At 41.5% G+C, this 27,969-nt stretch overlaps 1 protein-coding gene across 2 annotated transcripts in view; it reads right to left on the bottom strand.

Annotated features, from left to right (window-relative positions):
• The window catches only part of fam222ba (family with sequence similarity 222 member Ba), a 51,000-nt gene extending 28,379 nt beyond the window's left edge, over positions 1 to 22,621 (bottom strand). Inside the window, exon 1 of one of the 2 annotated variants that reach the window (XM_007545797.2) lies at positions 22,243 to 22,621. The gene's annotated coding sequence lies outside the window, so the exon portion shown is untranslated. Of the gene's footprint in view, positions 1 to 21,091; positions 21,432 to 22,242 lie in introns of those variants that run through there. The other variant, XM_016668248.1, reaches the window with a different exon arrangement.
• Between the last annotated feature and the right edge of the window lie 5,348 nt (positions 22,622 to 27,969).

The raw sequence follows: 27,969 nt of genomic DNA, 5'->3' as shown, positions 1-27,969 counted from the left end.
AAGTGGTGAAATGAAAAATCTGCAGAATGTCGTAACATTTTTTATCCAGTTAATCTGATAATTGCTTAATCACTTACTAAAATAATTAGTTGCAGTCCTAATCAAACAGAGGATCACCTCGGACACAGATTAGACATTTAGCTCTGGTACCAACCCATAGCGTCTTCCTAATGAAAAGCCTAACCGCAGTATGATGCTGCCACCTGCACGTTTAGCAACAAGGAAGACGTTTCAGGGTGATTCTGTCGCAGTTTTCCCCTTTAAACTACTGACTCGGGTAAAAACCAGGGAATGTACAACTTTTTTTAGCCTTTGTTACTAAAACAGCTGAAAACCGTGATTGCGATAACGTTCATAGTTCAGGTTTCCAAATGGAGTCATTGCAGACGGGTAGCAGTGTGTGTTGCAGGGGTTCTGGAGGAGCCTCTGACAGAAGGCAGTCACTTGTTGAGCTACTGAAGATGATGATGCTGCTCAGGGTTGTCCATAATGTTGAGTTCATGAATCATCCCCAGCTTTAGATTCTCAAGAAACAATTTTTAATCCATTGCACCTCAGCTACAAAATCCCAATAAAATACATTAAAGTTCGCGACTTTAATGTGGGAAAGTTCAAAGGGCGTGAATATTTTTGCGAGGCATGGTAAACGTTCAGCTTGACTGACGTGCTCAGTATAAAAGTAGCTATAAATAAACTCCACACATGTATATATGTGACGAGCTCTGCTGCTTCCACAGCAGCCTGACCTTCAATGCGACCAAACGAACATCCTCGTATCTGCAGAGCAGACAAGGCGAAGAGAAGACTCCTGCTCCACTGCAGGGAGGACAGCATGCCATGTGCTCCCTGGCCCCTGGCGATACACAAGACATCTGCGGTCGATCTTTGGTCTGCTGCATACATGTGAACACCTCTCCGCCCCCAGCTCTTTCCTCTGCAGACAAGAGCCCGGAGTGGGGGGGAGCCGGACGGCACGGTGACTCCGTGGAGAATCGGGCAAACACGAGGCTCGGCACAGCAAACATCTCACCTCTGTGACTGCATGGGAACATCTGGCCCTCACAGGCTCAAAGGGCCGTCCGTCTGTCTAAAACGTGAGCCTACACACGAGGCTGCTGGTGTATCAGGGGGTTGTCATGGCACCAGCTTTTTTTTTCTTTTTTAACTCCTACACAGGTACTGGTCGGTTTACAAAAACAGTCTCTGCAATATCAGAACAAGTAAGCAAGTAAGCTGCTGAGCAAGCAAACGAGGAGCGATTTACCAGCTTTACAAGCCAAACCAGAGAAAAACTTGATGTCCATCTATTGCAGCAAAACTGTGGTAAACAGGACAAATATTTAGATTTTTTTTTTAAATCTGACAGATCAACAGCTGTAATGTGAAAGTCTTGAATGTTGTTGCTGTTATGGTCGATAATTGATTTTTTATCAATACTGTACATATTTTAGTTACTTCATAATTCCTTTTGATGCTTTGGGGGCACTTAAGACTGCTTCAGTTAAATTCCCCACAATCCTTTGCTGCATAGCTGTCACATGACCAACCTATTAATCGAACGATACAGATATGTTAGAAAATGACTAATATTTGTCATCCAGAATTATTTTGATACATAGACTAATTGATTACTTTGTTGCTGAGCACTTCACTTTCCATTTGTCTCCCTGCTCTATATAGACAAAAAGTCCAACAAGCCAGTTGATTAGTTGGGCTATCTGCTCACATACAGTCTGCAGTCAGCTACGAAACACACTGTTCATTTTCCATATCAACTGTTTTAAACTTTTTTCTCAATAGGTGTGATGTACCTTTAGGTTCCACATGTTTTTAGTGATGGGAATATTTCTAAAAAAAAAAAATAGAAAATCTCTTTGGCGACATGGGAAAAGTGTATTGGTCATCTTTCAGCCAGCTGACAGACAGTGTGCAGGGTAAGACATGCTGTGCCAACTCGGCTCGGTCTTTTTCTTCCCATCTTTTTAAAAAGGGATTTTAACAGTAGGAACAGTTTGACGTATGAAATGTTTTGAGGTCGAATACGGATTCTTGTCCCTCCGCGGTGAATAAAATCAAATGATTCAACTGGTCAGTTTTAGAGCATTAAATCCAAGAAATTACCAAAATCTGCAGTGAGTACAAGGACAGAGCTAGAGAAGAAGATTGTGAAATGTCTGAATTGTAGGCCTGGTTTACCTCTAAAAGAATTACTATAATATCTCACTATGCATTTCAAACAAGAATAAAAACTGTAGGAGACTTAATATCCAGTAATTAGTTTATGTAATCGCATTAAAGAAAATCAATGATAAATTATTAAGTATTTAGGTTCATCATTCTGACAAGTGGATTTTTTATTTTTGCCATTATTAGCCGCTTTGTTCATGTCAGTCAAACATGATGTGAATAAACTTCTAAATATGGATCCAATTGTGTTCATTTAGCTGTAGAATAGAAAAAGAAAGCATATTTTAAGCACTCAGTTGTGCTGCTGCATGCATGAACTGACCGTTTATGAAGTTCACCACCATCTTTGGAAAATGTTTTGGAAATTCGAAAGTTGTGTTCTCCTGTGTGGCTCCCAGTATTTCACATATATTCTTAAAATTGTGAAGTACAATGAGGTTGTATATTATTTCTGCGATAGTTGCTAAAATGAGTAGACATGCCAATAATGTGATTTATCTAGTGTGCAGACACTGATGAATTTTTAAACTCATTAAGCTGTCAATACCCGTTTCTGGCCTGCACCACCGAGACGCGTCATACAAATAATAGAGTTAACCCAGCTGAGGAAAACTGTTTATTTTCCCTTTGATTTCTCTGCTGCCTGTTCTTGCTTCATAGCTGTTTATACGGATCTCCGGTGACTGTCCAATGATTCAAGACTGATGAGGCTTGCTCAAAGGTCTATGCCATTGAACACAGCATTAATGCACCCAGCAGCAAATTTTTGCTATCGACCCTGGTTCCCTGCAATAAGGACAGAGCCATCAATCAGGCTGTGATAGCCGACACCAGACACGGGCTGATGAAGTTGGGGACTTTGGAGCTAATGATAAATGGATCTCTCAGATATGGTCACACTATACTATGACAGTCTACAGAGAACACTTGACCTTTAACAAAATCCTCCGCCACTTTTTGCAAGTGCTGTGCCACGCACAAAACAAAAACTAAAAGTACAAATATGCAGGCAGCTGCTGCGGTTGAGAAAGTGCGAGAACTCCAGGGTCCAGCTGAGGGTCTCGGCCTCCTCTCTGTGAGATCTGCTCCTGGCTGGCCCAGCCCTCCTCGTTTCTCACACCAAAGCTCTGGGAGTGACCTTCAGCAGGCCTGCGAGTCCTGCTAATTGGGGTCTTAACTGAGCGCAGCAATCCACTCCCCACTCACAGTGAACTGAAGGGCCGCTGGGGCAGAGAGGGAGAGAAAGAGCGATGGCAAGAGAGTTTTCTGCTGAGTGGTAAACAGACTGCACTTCAGAACTCAATCTGGAGAATTAAACTTCAAGGTTCTTGTGGTAGAAAATGTTCAAAATGTATGATATGAAGCCATTCTTCGTCTGACAGTGAAACAGACTTAGCCTCAATATTTTTCATAACAGAAGATTTGGTTTCAAGTAAGCTTTTAATTCGAACATATTTCTTCTGGTTGGAAGAAATTTGGACATTTTAGAGCAAACCAATCAATGATTGGGCTTGAATCTGACTAGCGTGATGGAAATCTGAAATACTTAGAGATGGAGAAATCATGAAAACGGCCAGAGGAAACCTGCAAAAAGCCATTTGGCAAAAATAGGAAACATTTGATTGGAACTGTTACATTACAGACTTTTCTATTGATTGAAAACAGTATAATTTTCTTTTAGACATGCCAGTTTTTTGTAATGAAAATTATTGATGAATTATGTTTCATAAAGTAGACTTTTCAAACTAACAAATCAGTTAAGTGTACAACACATGCTGCGCTTCCATTGACCATGTAATTGGGCAAATTGGAATTACGACAAACTTGCTTAGTCTTTCGGTTGTACTGAAAGTATTGTATTTTGCAAAACTACAGTGGAAATACTACTAGCATCCTATGAGTCAAGATCAACAACTGGATGTTTCTACTGGCGGAGAAGACAAAGACGACGACAGGAAGTGGTAGGAAGACGATGGAGCGGAGCAATATGTTAATTAATTGTGTGAAAACTAATTATTGTGTTATTTTAATTGTTTCTTATTTAATTGAAACAATGCTTTTGTGTTTTTTCAACATCAGCAGAACATGAACAAAGTTTTTGCACACTTCTAATGAAAGACAGCTACTGTGACACAAGACTGATACAGTAGGTCCAACTAAAAATGCAAAACGCATGATTTTATGATTTTAAAGAGGCATGCTTTTGCAACTACTAAAACTATATAAAAAAAGAATGAAAGGATGAAAATGTGAACAGAGTTGCTGAAATGACTGAACTTTTCAACAATATTCCCGTTCATCGGATACCGCAGTTATTGAATGAAGCAGGTTTTTTGCCACACACACCGAGAAAAATCAATGCACAACCCAAAAGAATTTAAATTCACAGCATCAGGTCGTCTGCTAACTGAAATTAACCAACGAAATACCAAAAAAACTATTAAGTTTGATGAACATTTCAGCAGCATTGAGCTCAACATGAGGTGCATCAGAAACGTGAATTTACAGTAGAAGTGAGCGTGTTTTTCTCTGCTGATTCGAGTCTTGAAGCCTGGAGTTCTAGCAGACAAAGCAGCTTAGAGGTCAGGTTCGATGTCCGGCCCGTTTCTGCGGTTTCTTCAGGGTCAGAGGTCACAGAGGTAGCTAGTGCTGCATGCTAGAAAGATTTTTACTGCTCCAGCAGGAAGGGAAGGATACTCTCTCATCACAGTGCAGGACAAGAACCAGGAAAGACTTGCCTCTGCAATTTTCATGGTAGAGGGGTCACATGACCGTCCCGACAGCTGATTCTCTGTTGCTTGGCAACATGTTGATTTTTTACTTTCCTAACGGATCGTCATCCTTTAGTTTCTAAGGAAAACAGAATCCAATATATCCAGTCTCCATGCTTAATTAGCATCTGTAAGAAACTTTATGCATCATCTTCGAAACAAAGACTGTCTATTCGCATTACAGGGCATTATCGCCACCTGTAGGATGGAGTGTGAATAGACGAGAAATTATTAAGATGACTAAATCTGACGATTCCTGGGTGTGCTGTGGTGGCGCAGGGGTTAAGCACAGTCCACATACAGAGGACTCAGTCCTTGACGTGGTCGTCGCAGGTTCGATTCCCGGCCTGGTGACCTTTGCCGCATGTCCTCCCCTTCTCTCATCACCCACTTTCCTGTCAACTATCAAATAAAGGCTACTAGAGCCAATAAAACCTTTAAAAAAAAATCTGATGATTCTTCAGTTTCTAACATTGTCTGAAGAGAACTTCCCAAGGATTTTTTGAATATTTTTATTTTTTGCAGTCAAAATCACAGATTTCATGGTGCTCCTTTAGAAATAGTTGCATGAAATTTTCTCCGTTAAACCATTTCCAAAATCATTATGTAAAAGAGGACAAGAAGAGTAAATTGAACTGAATTGTGCACCCACTTGTGCATAGTAAAAGGTTTTATGAGTTTGATTTTGTTCTGGAAGCCAAGTCTGTGCTCTGCTGCAACACTGGAAGCTTTTGAAATCAGGGAACATTTCTTCAACTGAAGAGATCAAAAGTTGGTGAGAATGAGTGGCGGCGGGAGGAAATCCTGCTCCTTCTGTCCACAATTCTGCAACGCAACATTAACTCATGGATAGTGAGATGCATTGAGTCAATTTTCTTTTGATTGATTTAGATATCTGTACTCTGTGCATAAAGTTGGAAATGTCTGCACTTGACGGTCAGATTTTTCCATCATGTTTTTAAAAATCTGGTCAAAGACATAAAATATTCAGCTAACCCGAACCGCAAGTAGAAGAAGGAAATGCCATCACTCACAGGTTAGCATTCACTTAAACTCAATGTTTCTGGGAATTTTTAGCAGAAACTTTGCTATTAACTGCGTAAGCCCAAAAAAAAAAACAAAAAAAAAAAAAACAGGAATTTGATTTTGCGTTAAATTCCTCGACTGTAGAATCATCAAGAGTTGGTGTGTGACTAGCTGTGTTTCCATTACAAATGCGCATAAAACCTCTGTCTATATTCTGCTAATGTCGATAAAACACATTTTGTACCTGCGATGTTTCCAGTACATGAGAAATTAAATTCCCGTGTGAATAAACTTGTTCATCCAATAAGTAATTAAAAACCCAGGCAATAAATATAAAGTGTTACACAAGATTACATTCATAATTGAACCTTGTCGCCAGCTCTCATCTATCAGAGGAGACGCTGACGTTTTATTCAGGTGTAGAAGCGACAAGCCCCATATAGTTGAGAGTGGCCACTGCGGTGTTTAGGGGAAATGTATTCTGCAATTTTACAGAAGAGTTATTGATTCAACTCGCTAGAATGACAACGTTTTATAAACTGTGTGATGCTGTCAGAGCTCTGGTGGAGCCAGCTTCACCTTGTCCACAAAAACAGAAACAAATCATCATCATCATCCTACTACTTCCTGTCGTCCTCTTCTTGGTTTTCACCAGTAGTAACAGCCGGTTGTTGATCACGTGACTTGTGCAATGTGAAAAAAAAACATTTCCATTGCAGTTCTGCGAAATACATCTATTTTGATACAGCTGAAAAACCACATCATCTCAAATCAAACATCTTTTAAGCAAATTTCTTTTCATAATTTCAATTTTCGCCCCAACTCCATAGTTAATGCTAACATAAACACTTACTGATTGGGAAAAGATCACAGTTTTGAGTTGGACTGATCTGAAAATCAGCCAATTCTGCTTAATCAATTTCTATGTACAAGTCAAAAAATTAGTAGGTCCAAAGGTCGCAAGCTGCTTGTTACAACATTACTGGCAGCAAATGTTTCAAAGTGATGCAAAAATAAGCTTAATCTTTCAGCGCACATTCAAGCAACAACTAATCAATGTATTAAACGTAGCACACTTTCAGGAGTTTTTATCTCAAGGCCGATGGGGTCAATATTCAGCATGCAGAAAAGTGGATAAAGCAGGTTGAGGCTGGCTGCAGCTGTGCACTTTGCCAACACATCGCCCTCATCATATCAGGGCTACTTCCTATATGAATGATCACAACTCGCTTAAAGACGGAGGGGAGAGAAAATGTGCAGGAAGTCATCCTGTAAAAACAAGATACAGAGAGCCTTTCTGCATGGGAAAGAGTCATCGAGCCGCTTTATTTTTGTGAGGGCAAAAGACTCTTTCTGGAGGAATAGGACGGCATACAGTGAACATGGTTACCATTTGAAAGTGGGCTTGTGATAGATCCAGTGAATGAGACTTTGAGCGGGAAGGGCCCTGAATAGAAAGGTCTGCATTTAATTTGCTAATCCATCATTCCAATTGTACACTGTAACAAAGGGAAAGGAGAGTGGTGGGCCATTCAGAGGCAATGGAGCATGCGAAGGGGTGCGTGTGTGGTTCTCCTCGGAGCCGGAGAGGCCGCGGCCCCTTGGCCCTAAAAGCCCAGGCAGCTCTGGGGAGAATGGGCTCTGATGAGCTCAACGGAAGCAGGACTAATCCCTCCATGTCTAAAGAATTGTTTAACTATGTTTGACTGATTAACCCAAACCCCTCGATTCCACTTACAATCTATTTGTTCAATCAAGTCCCCTGCACTCATCGTGGTGCAGTGTGTGGGTGGCGATGGCAGGCGAGCGAGCGAGCGAGACGGAAAGAAACAAAAGGGGGCAGCCAAACAATCCATTTCGTGGAAGAATACAAAAGTCAAAAGGACAGCTTTTTTTGTTCTATTTGCAATTGTCAAAACGCACGCTGCACAAGCGTTTCTGTGAACCAGCTGTTGCTAACTTTTCAAAAGGTCACAGGACTCTTCCCAGAGGAGATTTCAAGCATAAAGCCTGCAGTGAGTTAACGCAGAGCACCGCCATGCTGGCTTTTTTCACCAAGTTCAGGCAAAAAAAAAAAAAAAGTACATTTAAAGACACCGTCCCTCGAGTGGAAAGGAGGTTGTCAGGAAGATTAACCCAGCTTCCTTTTATAGCCTCTGACAAGAGGTTAAATCACACATTACACTGCCTGAAATGTCTCCCAGTAATTAGATCAAGAATATTACTCTCTCCTCGTCCCCATCACAGACTGCAGCTGATCAAAGCCTAATGATGGTGTCAGTGCCATTGGCTGTGCTGGCAGGGTAAATCTCCCCATCGGGGATGGCAATCTGTCAGGGCAGTGAGCCCTGCTAAACAGCACAGGACGTGAATACAATGGCGCTTGACGCAAAGTGGACTAAATGAACCACATCCTCCACCAACAAGCAATCCATCAGCTCTGCATCATTAAAATTCATCGCTTTGTTTTGAGTCCACGCCGGCGTGTTTACACGTACGCAGTCGGCGGGGTCGTACGCGGTGAGCGAGAGGAGTCGGTGACATGTACGGGCTTCCTCCGCCGAGGAACGCGAGTCTCACAAGCCCGCATCTCAGCGCCGGAGCGGATCCAGGCAGCACCTGGTCTCTGGACGGGGCCAGCAGGCCACTGGCTATTAATTACAGACGGCAAACACGCAGAGAGAGCAAACTAGAGCTGAAACAATCGATTAATCGTGATTAGCCGATTAATTGAAGGAATCGCCAACTAATTTATCAGTTAATGGTCAACTGTAGCAGACAAAAAAAAAGGTAATTTGCTAGAAGAGGATCATATCCAGAGCATTGATGAAGCCAAAATTCTACTAATATTTTCATTAAAGACAAAGGAAAACCCTTCTTTGTCTGTGAATATGTTTCTATGCAGAAAACCTCAATTGGTGTAGTTTGAGACTCAAATTCTGTCAATAATAATTATCTTTTGCACCTCTGTATTGATGTAAAGTTTTTCACATATTGATATAAATATTTTTTTAGCTGCAGATGCATCCCAAAAGGAATGCCATGTTATTTTAGGCAAAAAAATATTTTCTAATTTAACAAAAGGAATTTGATTTATTTGCAGTTATTCACACATTTCTAATACTATATAAAAAAAAGGTTTAAGTGGTTAAATGAAAAATCTGCCAGTTTTTAAATGCGATTAATCGTCTGACTGATAGAACAGTCGTTTACTAAAATAATCGTTAGTTGCAGCACTAAAGCAAACCTTTACAGTGAAATTGCTGCGAGACGGATGCCTCTCTCTCACATCAGTGCAATCTGCCTCAGGTCTTTCTTTGCGAATACTTGGGAGCAGCTCTTTCATATTGCAAACCCAGCCTTCTTTCCTCCACTATCTCAGCCATATTTTACAGATGTTACACCACTGCAGGGTACAATCTCCAACTAATGTAAAATGGATGTGTGCCATCATGATAAAAGTTGACATTTTCCTGTCCTAATCCACCTCCTCCTTTGTCAACAACCTCTCCTTTTATTCAGCTTTTTTTTAATGTGTGCATGAACACACATAATGGTCAATGTCATCATTTGCTCTCGAAACTCAACGGCGGCAAACAAAAGCAGGAAATGGCGAGAGAGACGCCAATCACACAGCGCTGAAAGATGTCTGACAAAAAGAGGCCCTCGAAACATGACGGCTTTTCTTTGCCGTATCCATTCGCAGCGGTACCTGGCTCCTGAGAAAGAGGCCCCCCCCCCTCCGCCGAACAACAGAGTCCTCAAAGACAAATGACCCTGATCTTAACCCCATACAGGTGGCGCAGCTCTAACGCAGCGGGCCTGAAGAGAAAAACACCGTTTTCAGAGCAGTTCTCGGAGATCACTTGGAAAAGCACAAAGACACCTACATACCAGGGAAGTATGTTTTCACCGACAGGCAAATCCTCTTGAGCGCATGAATAGTTCTTAGTTTGGACTACAAGCACCTGGTCAAGAGGAAGGCAGAGTCATAATGGTACGTTTTTGTAGCGGCAACTGCAGTTCGAGCGTCATGAGGAAGGCAAACAAAGCAGAAAACAAAAGCAAGCATATAGAATAATGCATCGACTCTTCAAACAAGCTGTACTGATTAAAAACAAGATGTGAGAATTTATTTCTTCATGATTATGATCAATTCCAACTAAAGAAAACATGCTTCTTTATGCAAGCAGTGTCCAGATTAAGCTAATTTCAAAGTGCCATGCAGTCATACAGTTATCTAAAAACACTGTAAAAAGTTAGTTCTAGGAAATCTATTATTACGTTTCTCCAAATTCCACTTTATCCATCAACTATTTTAATTAGGCCAAGGAGTGTGGAGTGAATGAAAAGTCATCAATAGACAATTACTGTTAATGTTTCACAAATAAGTGAACATTGAATGATTTTAAAGAACTCAATTATGTGCAAAATGGAGAATCTCATGTTTTTCACATATTAAATCACCTTTAAAAAATATTTTAGAATTGAGGTCAATTTCAAAATATCTCAAAGAAACCTACAAACTTTCATGATGATCACGACCCTCCATTCATTTTCATTCCCTGACTTTGTCCCAGAAATCTCTAGGACATGTTTAGCTTTTACCAAAAATGAGAGAAACTACAGTATAGACTTTCTTACCTGCCAATATAAACAAATTGTAAAAAATATTCCACGTTATATTGCGGATTTATTTTTCTGCGATGCAAAAAAACAACAGGAACCTACATGCCAACATCAACGTGATCATTAAGATAAACTGAATAAATCAATGGAAGAACTGGAAGGAAAAGTGCAATCATGCAGGAAATGCATCCATAGCACTTAGAGTGGTAAGTTGTGTATCGTACACCCAAAAGTATCTGGGGATATTTAAGCACCGTTCAGAGCAGGTCAGACGACAGAACAGCAGCAGTCTTCCCATTTCACAATGAAAGGGTGAGAAAAACTTTAGCCATTAGGGGAAATGGATTTGTTACATCACCAAAACAATATAAGCAGCCGACATCACAGTTTATCAAGTAATTACATAAATATAGGTTGTAACTTTTAAGATCGCTAGCGAGGAGAAAAAAACATAACCATGATACTTGGAAATCGATAGAAACCTCCACAGTAATGATGACACCAGTGCTCAATCGATTAATCGAGATGAATTGATTATTGAAATAATTATTTGGAGTATATACTCCAAAAAAAAAAAAAAAATTCTGATTAAACTTATTCAGAGCAGTAATTAAGCCAATCTACATAACGCATAAGGTTTCCCCAGAAAGATCGCTAAGCCCGGCGTTCAGGGCGCTAGGCCAGTCATCCAGCCGGCCACCATGTTTTTAGTAAAAAACATTTGAAGTTGACAGAAAATTTTATAATTGATAATTGTTTGTTATTGAAAGACTGGAAGATTAATACCTGAACACCGAATATAACATTTTAAAAAAGGCAATCACTAAAAACAAAAACTAAAAACAAACAATACTTAGCCTGGTGGGGGCGTAAATAAAGCCTGGTGGCCCGCCAGGCTTATGATACACCGGGCAAAAACCTGCATATACATGTGTACATTTAAAGTATAAACACTTGTCTGTAAATATGTTTTGGGTAAAACTACTCAAGTGGTGTAGTTTTCACTTCTCCCAGTTCAGATTCACTAAGTTCTTGAATTTTAGGCAATAAAATTGAATGTATGCAAGAAGGCTGAAGCGGTTAAATGAAAACTCTGAAGAATGCTCCAATTTTTTCATCTCATTAATCACCAGAATAATCATTTCCTAAAATAACCGTTAAATAAATTGCATTTACATCAATGCATAAAAGCCTTTGCAAAGAAATATGACTTCTGTCTAATTGTTCCTCCATCGAGTCAAACTGCACAGCTCAACTCTGCACTGTGATTACAGCCAACATCCCCCTGCAGAGTGGCAACTGCATCTCTGCACATTCCAGGAAAGGCAGCCAGCTGAAGGCAGCAAATACACCAGAGAGGAAGAGACATAAACAACGTAAGCTAGTTTGAAAGCTGCAACGATGTTTACTGTCTCACCGAGCGCATTTCATCCCCGCTGCTTTCACAGCAGCAACGGTATTTCAGCTCGCAGTACGGAGGGGGATGGAGGGGCTTGCTGATGCCACCGGTCTGCGCACAGAGGGCTCAGTCACAGGCTGGGGAGGTTGTTTGGACAATGTGGGAGTCAGACACACTGCCTGTCTGGAATAACGATTCAGTTCAGCTGCTACAAAACACCCTCTGGTTCCTGAGGAAGTTTCATAGAAGAAGGAAAAAATAATAAAGTAGAGTGAATGTTTTGCAGGCACAGCAGCTGAAAACCTCAGAAGAATTTCTGCCTTGTTTGAGTTGGTGCGTTGCTATCAGAGAGCGAGGCCTGCATTTGCCTCCAACAGGCACTGAATGACATGCCAGAGATTAGCCTCTGAAGGTCACAGTCCTAGTCTATCCTTTCAGCCGCTTTTCACAACAGAACCCCAGGCCCTTTTGAACAACAGGAAGAATGTCATCTGGTTACTTTTCAAGGCACGGAGATACCATTCACAGCGGCCAACAATGGCTGCAAACAGCACCGGAGGGTTAGAAGGTTATAAAGAGACCCATTCTGAGCAGAGCTGGCTCTCTAGTACGGTGCACGCATGGAGGAAGAGAAAAAAAAAAAAAGCACACCCACACACCAAGGCCTGGAGAAGTGGTGTAAGCCATGATAAAATGAGGAGGGTCGTGGCCAAGTGGCTTGGCCTGACCGCCCTCCTGAGCGGCTCGGCTCGGTCTTCCTTCCTCTCCATGACGGATCTCATCACGGCCGTCAGCCCTCCAGAGGAGCTGGAATCCGTGTCAGATTGGGGAAATGATAACCGCGTCATAACATCACTATCTTCTAGTTTCCAGTGTGCTGGAGATAACGCATGCAGCTACTCAGAAAATTGAAATCCTATTTGAACTACGTTTGCTTACAGTCAGAGTTGGGGAAAGTTCATAATATCTGGAGTAAAGTTCTGCGATATCAGGAATTGTTTCTAGCCTGGCCATTGCCGTCCTACTAGGGCACCAATCCACGTTTTTCACTTCCGATACCAATACAGATATCAGAGGTTTAGCATCGGCCAACATAGATGCAAGCAATGACAAGGGAGGAGGTTCCTTCAGTCCGTGGTGGCCACGCTTCCAAATATCGAGTCAACATGAACAGCCGTGTCGCTCAGATCTGCACTTCCCTCTTCGCCATGGAGGATGGTCGTTTACAACACAGGCAACTGGCAAGCTTCTACGCATCAACCTGGCACATTATACAAGTCACAGTTAAACATTAGCAAAGGGGTAAAATGTAAAACTTCAGAGTTCATGCCTCCAACAAGCAAACAGCCAAGAGTCCAGATCCTCCGGACAAAGCAAAGACTGTAGAACAAGAGGCTGGTTTTTACCAGGCTACATTGTTCTCTTACATACAGTAAAAAGATTTTAAAAAGTGGATAAATCACCACAGAGGAGAAAGGCTAGTCAAACTGGTGCTCTCATTTTATCTGATTTTAGGAGTTTAAAACAAAAATGTCAGCATCACTAAACTTAGATTAGATTGAGGCTGTTAGTTGCATCAATCCCCCTGATGACCCGTAACTCTTCAGTCTGCTCCAGGTTCGCCCAGATTAAACATTTGAATTATTAAATTACTATAATAATATTATTAGACATTTAAAAATGTGATCCAGTATATGGCTTGTACTAGTTTAGCGCTTTATCAAGTCCAGATGACCCCGAAACGCCCAACTCTACATTCACACACCGATTGTGGCAAGCTACTGGATAGTAGCCACAGCTGCCCTGGGGCAGTCTGACATGTTTGCCTGTCCTCTTTGAAACCCTCGGCTGATCGAGGAAGAAAGACGCTCAGACTGAGCCGGGCTCTGCTGATCGGTGGTTTCCTGTTAAAATCAAGTTGTTCCTTTCCAGTGTGACCACATGCTTGATTTAGACGAGAGATTGCTGCACAGCCAACAGCTTAACCACTGCATACTAAAATTAGATATATGTGCATAATGCATGTGTACAATGCAGTGCTGTAATCTATTCATTTTACTGGACTGAGAATTTTAAACTTGTGTGTAAATTGAATCAGTTTATTCCTGACGGGAAATAAGACTGCCAAAAACAAATGATCAGTTTTTTTTATTTACAATTTAATAAAAACAGCATTTTGAAAATTACTTTATGTCTTCCTCAATAAACCAAAGAAAAAAGATCTTTATTGGCATTACTGCAATCAAATCTTTGTGCCCAGCTGATAACAGTCTTTTTGCATGTTTTCCACTGAAAAGCCTCTTTACCATCACAATAATCTTTAGCCCCCTTCACAGATTCTCTACACCTCAAAACACTAACATTCCTGCCAGAAGAAGCATCTTGGGGTATTAATTTTGAGTTTAATGAGTTTTTTGTTTGAAGTGCTTACGTCACAGAATATCAAATACATTTCCCGTGTTTGCAGAGAAACACGGCGCTAACAAGCCGATATTAGCTTCATTTTAGCCCTTTTAGTTTTTGTTAGGCAACATTTTAAAACTGCTAATTTTGACTTTTGTGAGAGAAGTCACACCTCTTTCAGCAACAGGTGGGGGAGAAACTGCATTCCTCTATGCTACACAGACCCTGATAAAATCTCAGCGATGCTGGAATCTTAATAAAACGTTTGTGGTTCTGAAACTTTTTAAGCCTGTATAAACTTGACGCTAACTGGCTAATACTGTGACAGCAGACTGGAGATCAGCTGATCAGACAGATGGAGGCAGCTGGTTGCTTTAAAGCAAAGTCATTTGTTGTAGCGTAACGGACGTTGCTCAGCTGAGAAAAGGACGTGTTGGACACATAACACTTTTCAGAAGTGCAAAGGGTTAAAATAAAGGATTGTACCTCAAGAGTATGAACGTTTCAGTTTGAGTGGTGATAAAATCCCTCCACACACACACCATCTTAGACTTGCTAGACTCCTAACTACTGTGATATCTACCTGCTGCTAAAGGTATGGCAACGATTGCTGATAACTTCACAGAATCTTGCTTGAAAAAATCTGAACTACCCCTTTAGCTGCAGCCATGTAGCATTTACAAATATAATCTAATCTTACTTAGGCTGTAAACCTGGCCCCACATCACCACACTTGAGTGACAGAGCTGAAACACTTGACCAATTTAGACTAACCAAGCCTTTGAAATATATAAAATAAAGCCCAATTAGCCTGCAGCATTTTACATCTTCTCCATCTCTAATCCTCTCATAACTTGGCCTTATTTAACATCTCACCAACTAGAACACTGAGCTCACTTTTCCTCTCTCCCCAGACATCCCCCACAGCTTTACTGGTGCTTTGTTGTGAAATCCCTGCTGACCCCACCACTCAGGTCAGCCTCTGAGCCTCTCTGTTGGTAGCTAATGACGTCCTGATATGTACAGCTGGCATCCACATTGGAAAAGTGCAGCAATAACCGCTGACATGCTAATGGCATCTATTGGGATTACTTAAGAGCGATGTAGGGTTTTCCCAGAAACCTTTCGCCGCAGATCGCTTGGTAGCGCGGCTGGGGAGCATCGGCGTAGGGTCAGTGATCCGATTGAGACGACCTTATCTCGCGCCATAAACAGATAACGGTATCTGCCCTGCTCCTCTGCCGTTCCTGGGAGATGGAGGCAGATAAACAACGCCGTCATCTGCAGCGTCTCTGACTTGCCTCATCGCACAGACGCTATCCTAAAGCAAGCCCTGTTGATTCTGCTGCACCGACTCCTGTTACTGGGAGGCTTAAGATTCCTACATGATTACCCTCAAGCTGAAGACATAACAATTTCAGAATCCCTTTGGTCCAAGTGTTTGTAATGTCAGTCCCCGGCTTAAAGCCTCAGGTTTGCTGAATGCAGACTAGGGCTGGGTGATGTGGCTGTAAAACACATCACGACATAAGCATTTCATGTCAGTCAATAGATTGATTTTGTTTTTTGTTTTAAATATCCAAAAAGCATCTAGTGACATGACCTTTCCCCTTTTATCCACAACTTGCTCTTGAGTACTCATTTTCTATTTTCTCTCAACTAGCCTTTTTTACTTTTTAGCTGACCTCTGACAGTTGACTTCCCATGACAAATTACTTAATTTTCCATAATCCTAATGGATACTAGCAAGTTTGATGAGCTAGTTATGCATCTACCTTCTTTTTACCAGGCTAAGCTAACACCTTTCCTCTGCTTTCATCCCCCAGAATGCTGCACGCTTCTGGATCAGTGAAATTATAAACATTTTATTGGACATGTTTTCCATTGATATTGATTATGCGTCTATCACGATAGATGATGTTGGTGTTTCATCACCCAGCTCTCAACGAGAACCTAACCATCCACAGCAGGGCTCTGTCCCATTTCCCTCTACCAGCTAGCAGGAACATCTACACATCACACACAAAAACATGACAAAAATCATAAAGCATATCTCAACCTTTACCTGCAGTCGTTGCAGATAAAATAAACCAAGTCAGGTGAAGCCACACAAGGCAGTCATTTCTCTCTGATGCACATCCTAAACACCTGATCTAAAGTGCATTATGATTCCTGGTATCCTCTCTGAGCGTGACCTAAAATTGTCCACAAACTCCAGCAAACATCTGCTCAGAGTCTGACACCAAACACATATAGCAGAGGAGTCACAGGGCAGCTTCTCCTGCTGGTGGGTGGCTGAGTGGGTGAGTGTGGGCAGACAGCTCGCTGGTGACTGGAGGGGCTGAAAGGTGGAGCTGGCTGGCAGATACCAGATAAAATCTCTGCCCTGCTGCCTCATTTGCTAAATGGGTAATATCCACACAAAAAAACGCTACTCTAAAATGACTAGGTGAGGAAAGTGAAAACCTGCTATGCACATCAAGCACACAGGCACCTGTGAGATTTAGCATGCATGGGTTCCTGCTGGAATATGAGAGAATCAAACGCATTTCATCTGGGAGGGCACACGGTTACACATTTCCAATTCAAGTACCGTCACTAAAACCCTACGCCAAATCACTGGCTTTGAATAAACTCAAAACGAGCGCCAGCCAAGTGGCTCATTTCAGCTCGGAACATCATCACATCAAAAAAAAAAAAAAAAAAAAAAAAAAGGAAAGTACGCCGGTTAGTCGAACGATTTCACAGTCAACAATCACAGAGTCCAAACTGTTACTAATCAATGTATTTTAATGAGCCCCCTGTGATTTCCAACAACAGCTGAAACATGAAAAGCTGCTCAAGTTCTCTGGTTCACTCTTTGTACCTTGTGATCTGTTATTCATGGACTGCTCTGTAGTCTCTGAGAAATAAAGCAGAGCTTTGATGTTATCCTCTTATGACTGCTGTCCGACACAGGCCTAACGCTGGGGTTCTTGTTGGGCTGCCATGAGGCGAGAAAAACCTTTTTGCAACACAAAACAGCCAAGCATCAACACAATCCACTGGAATTTTTTTTTTATTTTAGCTTCGAAAGCCAAGCAACATTCACGCCTGCCTCCAAAGAATAATACAGTACCTTGCAAAAGTACCTACACATCTGCAACTGTTTTGGTATTTTAATCAGATTTTGTGTGATAGACCAACAAAACATGTCTCATAATTTCAAAGTGAAAGGGAAATTATGTGGTTCTAAATAGTTTTTACAATGTTTAACAAGTGTACCGTCCTTTTTTATCCAAGATTCTGATGCAACATTTGGTAAAACCTCTTGACATTAAAGCTTAGGGAAGAAAGGCTCTACCATTTTTCCACCTCTACATCCGGTTTTCTTTTAGTCATATACAAGATGGAGATCACCTGAAAACATTAGTTTCACTTCTATTACAGACTCTAGTGACCTTTCACTGTGTGCACCCATTAACCAGATTCCCTGTTCCTGCAAAAGAAAAGCATCCCCGCGGCATAATGGAGCCAACACCGTGGTTACAGGCAGTTATCCGTCACATGTAGCATTTCGCTGGCTAGCTAAAAAGACCAGTATTCGTTTCTTCTGACCAGAACATGCATTTGCTGTGTCTAGAGTTACCCTGGGCGACCGTGCCATCCCGTTTTCGTTTCTAGATGATTATGCACTGCTTGAGATATTTGAAGCTTGGCAGATTGTTTTCCAACCTGCTTTAAACTTCACAACTTTCTCCCTGAGAACGAGGTATTCGCACAACATCCTGACACTTAGGTGGATTTTATTTACCGATTAGGCAACTTCTAAAGCAGCTCTGGATTTTATATGGGGGCGTTAGAAAATGGGGGGCCGAGTACAAATGCATCTCAACTTCATAGCTGCACATTACTCTATGTTGGTCTATAACAGGAGTCTGCAACCTGTGGCTAAAACAGCTGAAAATAAAGATTAAAGATACAATAACAAATGCAGGTTTTAGCAGTTTTTCACAATTTTAATGGAATAATTGCATTGAAGCTCAGAATGACACCAAATAATAATGTTTGTGTTTGATGACAATGTATCCATCATCTTTTTCCAGAAGTTTTACCTTTTTTTTCCACTTTAAAACCTACAAACAGTAATAAAATGGTGACACTACATTAACAACCATAAGAATTTATTTAAAAAATGTTCCTCTCCTAAAAATGTCATGCAACATTTCCAGCTCTAGACAGTCTTTATTTTCCTGAACTGAGGCCCAAACTGTCTCTATGGCTTGGTCTAAAACATCGACTCAATAAATGTAATAAAATTTGTGGTTTCTATCCTATGAAATTGGAAAAAATGTTTATGAATGCTTGTAATAAATGGCGGTGTAGCTAGGTAGGTGTGCATTACATTTATAGTGTACTCTGTTCCCTTACCTACCTTTGTTTATTTCTGCAACACTTTAACATCCCCCTTAAGCAAACTGAGAAGGATCAGCAGTCACAATGCCACGCCAAAGTTTATTGAGAAAACCACCCTCCTAAACCACAGTGTAAATCAATATGCTCAAATATACTTGCCAGTATCTTCCTAGGGAGAGAAAAAAAAAGCCTAAAAAAAAAAAAAAAAAAACAAGACGAGCTTGCTTTTCTGTCGGCTTGCCCTCAGCAGAGACTCTGGATTTGCAGTGACAGGTCAAAGAGTCAGCACATGACTCACGGACAGAGGAGGAGAGGCACTCTGAAAAAGCCACGCAGAGATCTAATTAACACATGCATTCAAGTGGTATTTCCATTTGGTGGAACGCAGTAATTTTCTGCATTGCTGGCCAGCGTGACACGAACAAACGAACCAGGTGCTCCTGACACTCAGACTGATTGCCTGGCTTTATGACTAAGAGCAAACATGAGCGTCATTTTCAGACTCAGAGCGTCGTGAGCACATGGGGAGGAAGTCGCACCTGCGGCACCAGAACCACCGCGCTCCTAACCGCCGTTGACCTCCGAGTCGCAACGCATCTCCGGCATCTTCGGGCGGAGAGTTGTGCGCGATTCGTCAGGCTGTCGTCATTAGAGATGAGCCGCGCTTTACAGATGAGAAGAGGCCTTACAGTAATTTGCTGCTAAGACCTAATTAATCTTCATTGTGCTGGGAAACATAGCACCCAAACGCAAAGACGGTTTCCTTCTGCACTGATAATTGCAGGGAGTCGAGGGACCTGAGTTTCCCCAACAACAAGGTCTGAAATTTAATTATCTGCTCTTTGGAAAATGTAGGGGGAGAAAGCTACATTGCAAAACTGCACTTTGGGGCAAGTAATGTCAGGCTCCTGTTTGAGCAAGCACAGGATATCACTGAGCCCATCCTCCATGCTGCCATAAATTAAACAGTCTCACCTTTGTGTTTGGGGGGGAATTGCTTTGTCACATGACCACAGATTGGCTTTCTGTCGTTTCTGTATCAAACTGCAGGTTCTGAGGCAAGTTAAGCAAAACTCCAAACGGTTGCAATATTTAAAGTAGTTGACTTCAGAGCTGGGGTTCCATTACAAGTGTGCAAAACTTTCAGTATTTTGCCATTGTCGATAAAACAAAAATTATTTCACAATTGTGACGTTTCCATTAAATAAGAAATGCAATTTAAAAAAAAAAAAAAAAAATCACACGCGAATACATTTTGTTGTGTGGCAAGTCATTAAAAAACATGCAGCGCCATCGAATTCCTACCACTTCCTGTCGTCGTCTTTTACACCAGTAGAAACATCCAGTTCAAGACGTCCTGATGCATAAACCAAGGCAGATTTGAAAAATATTGCCTTATTGATTGGTTTTAATTTGGGTTAGAAACTGAAGCTGACAGAAAGTAATGAGAAGATACAGGATTGGTTTTGTAGACAGTTCAATTATCTCATATGCTGAACTGCCTGAAGTACATTATAAAACCATTGGAAAAATTAATCAATACAGTACAAACTGGACACGATGCATTTGATACAAATTTAATCTTTTGTTGATGCTAGGCTACATCTAAGTGTTAAAATTGACTTTAATGACCATTTCAGCAAAACAAAAATAGACTGAAGACAGGAATAGAGGTCATGACTTGCATTTACAAAATTCCAGTGGATAGTACTGCATTTAAATATATTTTAATTTTTTTTTTATTAAGAAGTTAAACCTTCATGTTTAGAGCATTTATAGAAAGAGATTTAAACTTAGAGGAGTGGCAAAAGCAAATGAGGTGGATTAGCAGGACATTTTACTGAGGAATATTGTCTCTTCTGCCCGGATATTGAGCCGTCAGTATGTCATGACTCAGGAGTCTTCAGATTCAATTGTTTAAAAAAAAAAATCATAAAGGGTGAGGAAAGATGCCTCAACACATGAATGTGAAAATGTTGCAAAATTTCTTCATTTTTCCATTATAGTTTAAAATGCCTCTCTATCATTTTTTTTGTCTTATTATATGAAAGCACAATTGTTGGATAACAGAAAAAAAGTCGGAAATCAGTATTGGCCCAGAAAAGTCTGATCGGTGCATTTCTACTTTTATTGCGCCGCACACTGATCAGCACAAACACGATCCTTCTCCCGCATTTTGTCATTATGGATCCGCTTCCCCAACAAATAATAACAGTCCTGAATAGAACAGCTGGTATCCTCCGATCATTTCCTACCCAACATTAATCCAGCTTCATCTTACCCTGAGCCGAGGGTAAGACTTTCCCGGTCCCATCAGTCGCTGTGGAGTTGCTCTATAATGCGGTATGCTTCTCAATAAAATCCGTGACATTACAGAGCGATCACATCAACGGAGCCAGCGGACCCAGAGCAGCCAAAGACAACACGGACAGGCTGTGGCAACATTAACATTCCTCCGTCTAAAGACCAAGCTCACAGGAGGAGAGGAGGAGGAAGAGGAGGAGGGGGGACATCGATAGGATCCCATTAGTTAAGTGCGCCCTTAGGATACCCGAAATTTGATCAGAGATAGTCCTCCTCCTTTCCAGACACGATCCATTAGAGCTCTCCTGCTCCGGAGCTGCTTCTCCTGTCCTCCTCCTCCTCCTCCTCGGTGGTCGAGGTTGTGCGGCAGGATCAGGATGAGCCCGGTGACGTCAACCTTTTGTTATCACCTTTAACACTTGCCTTTGCAGGTGCAAACACTTTCCTCTGTCGCTGCGCGTAAAGCTGCTATTTGCACAGCGCACACATCCCCGCGTCTGCCGCGAACAGGGCTGACACTCGCATCTGGATATTTGCTTCCACTTCCCGAAGATTTTAGGGAATATCACCAGCGAAACACACTTTAAATTTGAGCAATGTAATTTTTTTAAAAACTCAACTTTATTTCAATGAAGCTTTTTTTTTTAACACTTCGTCTAAAACATCCTGGGAGAAGTGGTATAAAACTGCCTGTATGTGTAGTGCAAATTACGTATGACAATCCTGTAGCAGGCAAATGAATAATCCCCTGCGGGTTGGCGTCACATCACAAAATACAACTAGCTAAAAAGCCCAGTTCGCTCAGTTAACACCAGCTTGCAATGATAAAATTAGGCTCCCCGTGTCCCTATAAACATGTATGCCATTACTGAGAGCCAAAGCGTTGCTGTGGGGTTTCACAACAGATAAGCCGGGATAAAACGGGGTCAGCAGAAAGCTATAAACCTCCAGGTTGCCAGTCAGAGTGCCAGCTGACTGCCAGGGCTCCGGGCTAAGCTAGCCAGACAGTCTGAAACATACACAGTCCCATTGTTGCCTTCCCAGCCTCCCCTCATATTTCTGCCTCGGTTCAGGGGGACGTCACACGGCATCGAGCAGCAAACACGGGAAAAAGACGCAGGAACTTACCCTCCGTTCACCTCAGGGAAAAGCATCATTTTAGACCGTGGCCATGGTTTAAAACGGACAGATTTTCTGCCGTCGCCCTGCGCTGGCCGAATCACTGCTGCTGCTGCTGTCTGCGGCACCAACTTCCGGCGCATGCGCACTGGCAGGTGCGTTCCAAACAGAGCCGTGCGACAGAGAGCGTTAAAGGTACAGCCGACTTATCTGAGCTAAATGGCGAATTTAGCAGTTGGTTTTAAAAGATACGTGTCATTTTAAATATTTACTTTTCTAAAATAAAATAAATTCCCGAAAAATACCACCAATGGCTTCACTACTTCATATTTTATGACAATAGAGAACAGGGATGTACAAATGGCTTAATTATCTTCTCTTTGTGTGGAGGCCTGCTATTGACCTAATTATTCTATTCAGGTGTGGTGCAGCAGAGGCACATCTAAAAGTTGCAGGGCAGTGGCCCTCCAGGGGGCTCCGTAACAGTTTGACACCTGTGCATGATTTTGCGATTCAAGAATGATGCAAATTTTACAGACTAGCACAGGCAGTTATTAGGTTGCAGCAAGCATTTTTGAAGAAAAATGCCTTTTTTAATAAGATGAAAGTACTTCAGATCTAACAGGAATTGCATATTAATTTTAATACAAAAATCAGAGCAATTTGCTTACATCATTAAAGCATTGTATGTTTTAATGATATAAAAGCTGTTGAGTTTTGAAAAAAAAAAGTTTAAGTTAGTTTCGGTGTATTTTAAAATCAGTTTTTGAGGCATGTGAGAACTTTCATTTTATAATTTTAGCCCACAAGGCAAAACGTTTGGATTCCACAAATGTAGATTAAGCTTCAGCTATTTTACACAGAATAATGGGCAATAGAACGAGACATGCCCTGTGCAGTGAAAGGTTGTTGTAAAGTATGCCATGCTATTATATGCTACTTTGTGTTTGTCTATTCCATAAAATCCAAATAAAACACATTGTTCTCAGTACTTAAAATGTACCTAAATGTGGAAAAAGTCTAAAATACATGGTTACTTTTTATTCACAATGGGTGCTTCTAGGTTTTCTTTCCAGTTTATTTGAGCCTGAGGTCTGGCTCTACTGTTATGTAATTTACCTCTCATTCTTACCTCTATATTCTTACCTCTATATTAGGAAATATAGAAAGTACTCCTGTCTCTGTTGATCTGTGTTTGATCTGTGTAACAGGTGTGTCCTTAAACAATACTTAATTAGATTTTATCTGTAAACTGCCAAGTTGCATCAATGTGAAAAGACGTTTAATATTACTACATTTAAGAAGTACTTACTGAATACAGCGGAAGCTATTTATTCATATTTTTATTAATAGGTTTTATCAATAAATTATTTGAAGACATTCATAATCTTTATATGGCCCCAAATAAAAATGAGTTTGACATCCCTCACCTAAAATTTAATCTCAATATGAACTATATTTTACCATGATTAGGCACAAGGCTGAGCAGAAAAAAATGAGGGCAAATGCTGCCAAAGTCCAAGAAAAAAAATGTTTCAATATAACAAAAATAAAGCCTGGCTCCTGGTAATCAACTAATTACAAATTAGTAGAAGCTTTGAAAACACTCAGAGCTGCAGCCGAAGCATATGCAATCTGAGAAGAATTGTGAACTATTGTTAATGTTAAATCGATCTTTATTTAGAACGTAAAAGAAGCGGCAGATGCATTGCTTGCAATCATGTAAAGGAATAACCATGTCTCTGTAATTTACTTAGCAGCTGTCAACTTCTGCGACGTTTTATTTTTTAATACCACAAACTCACTGATGAAATTACTGTCATGCACTGTTTTCTTATGAGCCAACCAAACACGTATTTAGTGCACAAAATGTGGTTTCTCAGTCACATTTGAAGAGACGGTGGTAAATAAGCCCTTAAATCAAACTTTGCTTTAGGCTTTAAACAACCTTTGCCTGGCTCTGTATATTTTCCAAAAATAAATCAGAAAAACAAATTAATAAATCCTCAAAGCCTATTTTTTTTTTTTATGTTTAATGGACACCTTCTTGTTTGCACATGCAGTGTTTATCTGGCTCACCTCAGTCATCCTTGTGTGCTGTACTATATTAGGAATCTTGCTGGGAAAGATAAAGCCAAGAGAGAGCACTCCTGGTCAATAGTGTCACATGCTTTGTGATTTGATGAAATGTTCTATTTGTGCAGTCTGGTGTGTATGGCCCCCTAATCAAAGACTTATATTTCTGTGACAACTAAAATAAATTACTCCATTACAATCGCCCACCTGCCCCTCTCCACAGTATTGATACCCTTTTATTACCAGACGGAGGCAGACGGACAACATCGACGATTGGGCCGAGTTAGCGAGAACGCTCCAAAACGTGTGTTAGGCGGCCGCGTAATGTCATGTCAAGGTGGAGTCGCCACAAAAAGTAATCACACGTGATTGTCCTGGAGAAAATTACACACGTTCAGAGCCACAAACACGCCTGATGTGGCGCATTGTGAGAGATAACCGCACGGCCCCCGTCTCCCAGAACAGGCCCGGCTTATTACAATACTTCAGCCAATTTAGGCCTGCAAGCTTCACTTCCCCCATCAGCGGCGGCAGAAAGAGGGAAGAATTTGGTTTGAAAGCCCAATCACATGCAGCGCTCCAAGTTCAGCAGGTGGGGAAGTAGCAGCAAGCGGGGCCCCATCAGGCAATAATACAAAGTTAATGATGCAGAATGGTGTCTTTCTCCATGGCGAAGAAGACGTCAATACAGGATGTTTAAGAACGTTGTTCCTAATTACGCTTTTTAAATTCAACACTGACGTGATTGATGATTTCAAAGGGCGGCAGTATTGATCCACTTCACAGACAAGTCTCATCGATTGCAAGTCTAGAATGAATAAAAGTTTTTTTTTTCTTTCCTCTTACACCTCCCCAACCCTTTTATTTCCCCCACTGAGAAAGAGATTGTACAATCAGAGCATCAGTGTGACCTATATGGGTAGTTTGGAGCCAAATCACATCTTTTACAAAGGAAGCCCTGAGCAAGGGCGTATGGGACGGTGATTGCTGGATGGAGGGACCCTGGGGGTCTTTTAAGGCGTCGCACGCAATGCAACAGTTAAACCCTGTGCCTTTCTCAGTCTTTACATATGTGACCTGTGGCACGATCGCTACTAACTATAGGCGAGCGGCAGAAGAGCTTTAAATTCTCATTTTTACCAACCCTTTACACTGATCAGTTTGGAAGAATTAACAGAGGCATTGCTTGCAAATTAAAAACATTTTATTTTATTCACAAGAATAAAGAAGTCTAATACAGTGAACTAACTTTAAGCTACTGCAAGCACACGCCTTACAATCCTGCCAACAACGCCACACTTTGAGGCAGTGGCTTATAAATCTAGTTGGGTCTACTCATACGAAGATGCATCTATATATTCATTAATCAGTGGGATTCTTTACAAATAGTCCGTCTTCGCTGGGGGTCTCAGCATGATTAAGTTAAGGAGTGGCTGTTTCACAGAAAGCCAGCCGCCTGTGCTGCATCATGCCTCTCGCTGCAATCAGCAGTGATGGAGTGATGGATGCTCTGACAGATTGTTTTTCTTCTCCCCCTCCTCTCTTTTCCCCTCAACACACACCTCCACTCCCCCGGTGACATGCCCCCATGGCTTGTGCTCATACTTTGTTATTCCCTGAGAGCAGAGAGGTGTCCTTATTAGTGCATGAACCTGACACTCGTCGCATGTCTAATCCCAGTAAATCAACAGGAGATCCAGCAAAGGCCGGGCGCGTCATGACACCACCTGGTTCAGCTGCAGAAACTTTCTGCATATTTAGGATGATCTGACCTGCTAATGCACCGCTGGCTGCTTAAATTACACAAAACCAGATTGTAGGGAATCAACAGCTCATCGGATTGCAGCAACAAGGATGAGATTTTTTCCCCCCCCTCCCATCACATCGTGCTGGATCTCATTGGCAAGTGCACTTCAAACAGCAAAAGTGCTTATGATTAAATGGTACGCAGGCAAATCTTTTCCTTTTTTTACCCCTTTCGGTCGGGGTGTAGTGGGTTCTTCTTCCTGAAGGCCAAAGTTAATGCTGTTACAGAAAGAACTCGGATACACTCCCACGTGAAGTGGCCATGTGAGGAAAGCCCAAAGGGAGGGGGGAAAAAAAAGAGCCTTGAATGAATCTGAGAGGAAGAGAGTGGGAGAGACGCAGATGTAGGGAAAGTTCAAACATTACTGATCCTCAAATATCCTTTTTGGTTTCTGGTTCAAATGGAATTTGGCTGTAAGTGTCTGCTAAAAGCTCCATTTTTGTTGCCCCCCCCCCTCCTCCGTCGCCACCGAGCTTTTAGAGCTAGATGATGACAGATTGTGAGCTACCTGATATCCTTCATCATTCTCCCCCAGTGGAGGTGTTTGTTCCAACCCGAGCAAGTCCTCAAGGACTAACAAACAGCCGGCGGGTTTTGATGGACCACAGGGAGACATCTGCTCCGCCTGCCTTCGTCATGCGTGTTTGGAACACCGTGTTACAGTAATCAATCAATATGCAAGACTCGTCTTTTTGGCCTGTTGATTAATCTAACAGGCCTCACGGTTATAAAGTTATTATGTCGACCTGTCGTTGTGGATTGGTTTTTGAGGAGCTGCAGAGAGTGGGTATGACAGCAGGCATGGCAGAGTGCTCAATATAACCTCAACAACATTGTCACAAATGCGCTCGGAGCGCCCTCGGGGATAAGCTCTGTTCTGTGCGCTCCGGGGAGCCAGGGGGAAGGAAAGCGTCTGCGCGGTGCAATCTGATTTGCGGTTACGGGGCACAGCAGCCCTCGCCAAATGATCAACAGAATATCATCCCCGGCCCCCCCAAAAAAAGATCCCGTGAGCGCAGTCATCCATTTAAACTGCAAGTTGCTCATGTCAGCAGATGTGTTTCTGCATTGTGATGAGCTCTTATGGGATTGCCGTTGGAGGTTTTTTCGCCTCTAAATGTCCTACCTGCTGTTGACAGGTGGTTCCAGAGCTGAGGGGGGCCCCCCAGGTGTCCTCTGGGAGTTACAGAGAATTTGCTGCAAAATTATGCATGTCAGCTTGTTTCCTCCTTAATTTCTCAACGGAGACAAAATATAGCTGTTAAACATGTGAGCAAAAATAATAAGAAATCCTGGGCGTGGAATGCACGATGTATCGGCACTAACGTCAGTATCGGCTGGGCCGATATTAACGACTGATATTTATTTCCATCTAGTTGCCATTTGTTTCTGGAGGAGGTTGGTCAAGTGACAGAGATAGTAGAGCTGGAGGATCATGGGGATTTTAACTGAAACAGAAAGGCAGTGGTGAAATCAGCAGCTTCTTTTCAAGAAGTTGAAAGGATAGTAAAATATATATAATACATACAATATCGATACATATCGGTTATCGACTATAACTGCCTCAATAATTCCAGATGATACATTAAGAGATTCAAAGTGGTTTCAAAGGGATTGTCAAGTTTACTTCGTAAAAGTGCAAATAATAATATTCATTGTTTGATTGTTGAGTTACCATAGTTACAATCAGAGGTTTAGTCCTAGTCCTTTCTTTGTATTTGAGCTCAGTTTGTTCACTAATACAAGTCAACGAATAAAAACCAATCATCTGTGATTGTTTTCCAGCTCAGCCAATCAAACTTGGTCCCTTCTCCAGCAAATTTGTATTAAGACATTGTTTGTGGTGGCGCAAA

Source organism: Poecilia formosa, unplaced genomic scaffold (genome assembly GCF_000485575.1).
Source record: "Poecilia formosa unplaced genomic scaffold, Poecilia_formosa-5.1.2 Scaffold14, whole genome shotgun sequence".
NCBI lineage: Eukaryota > Metazoa > Chordata > Actinopteri > Cyprinodontiformes > Poeciliidae > Poecilia > Poecilia formosa.
Note: the sequence above shows the minus strand (reverse complement) of the source record. Positions and strands in the feature narration are given on the sequence as shown.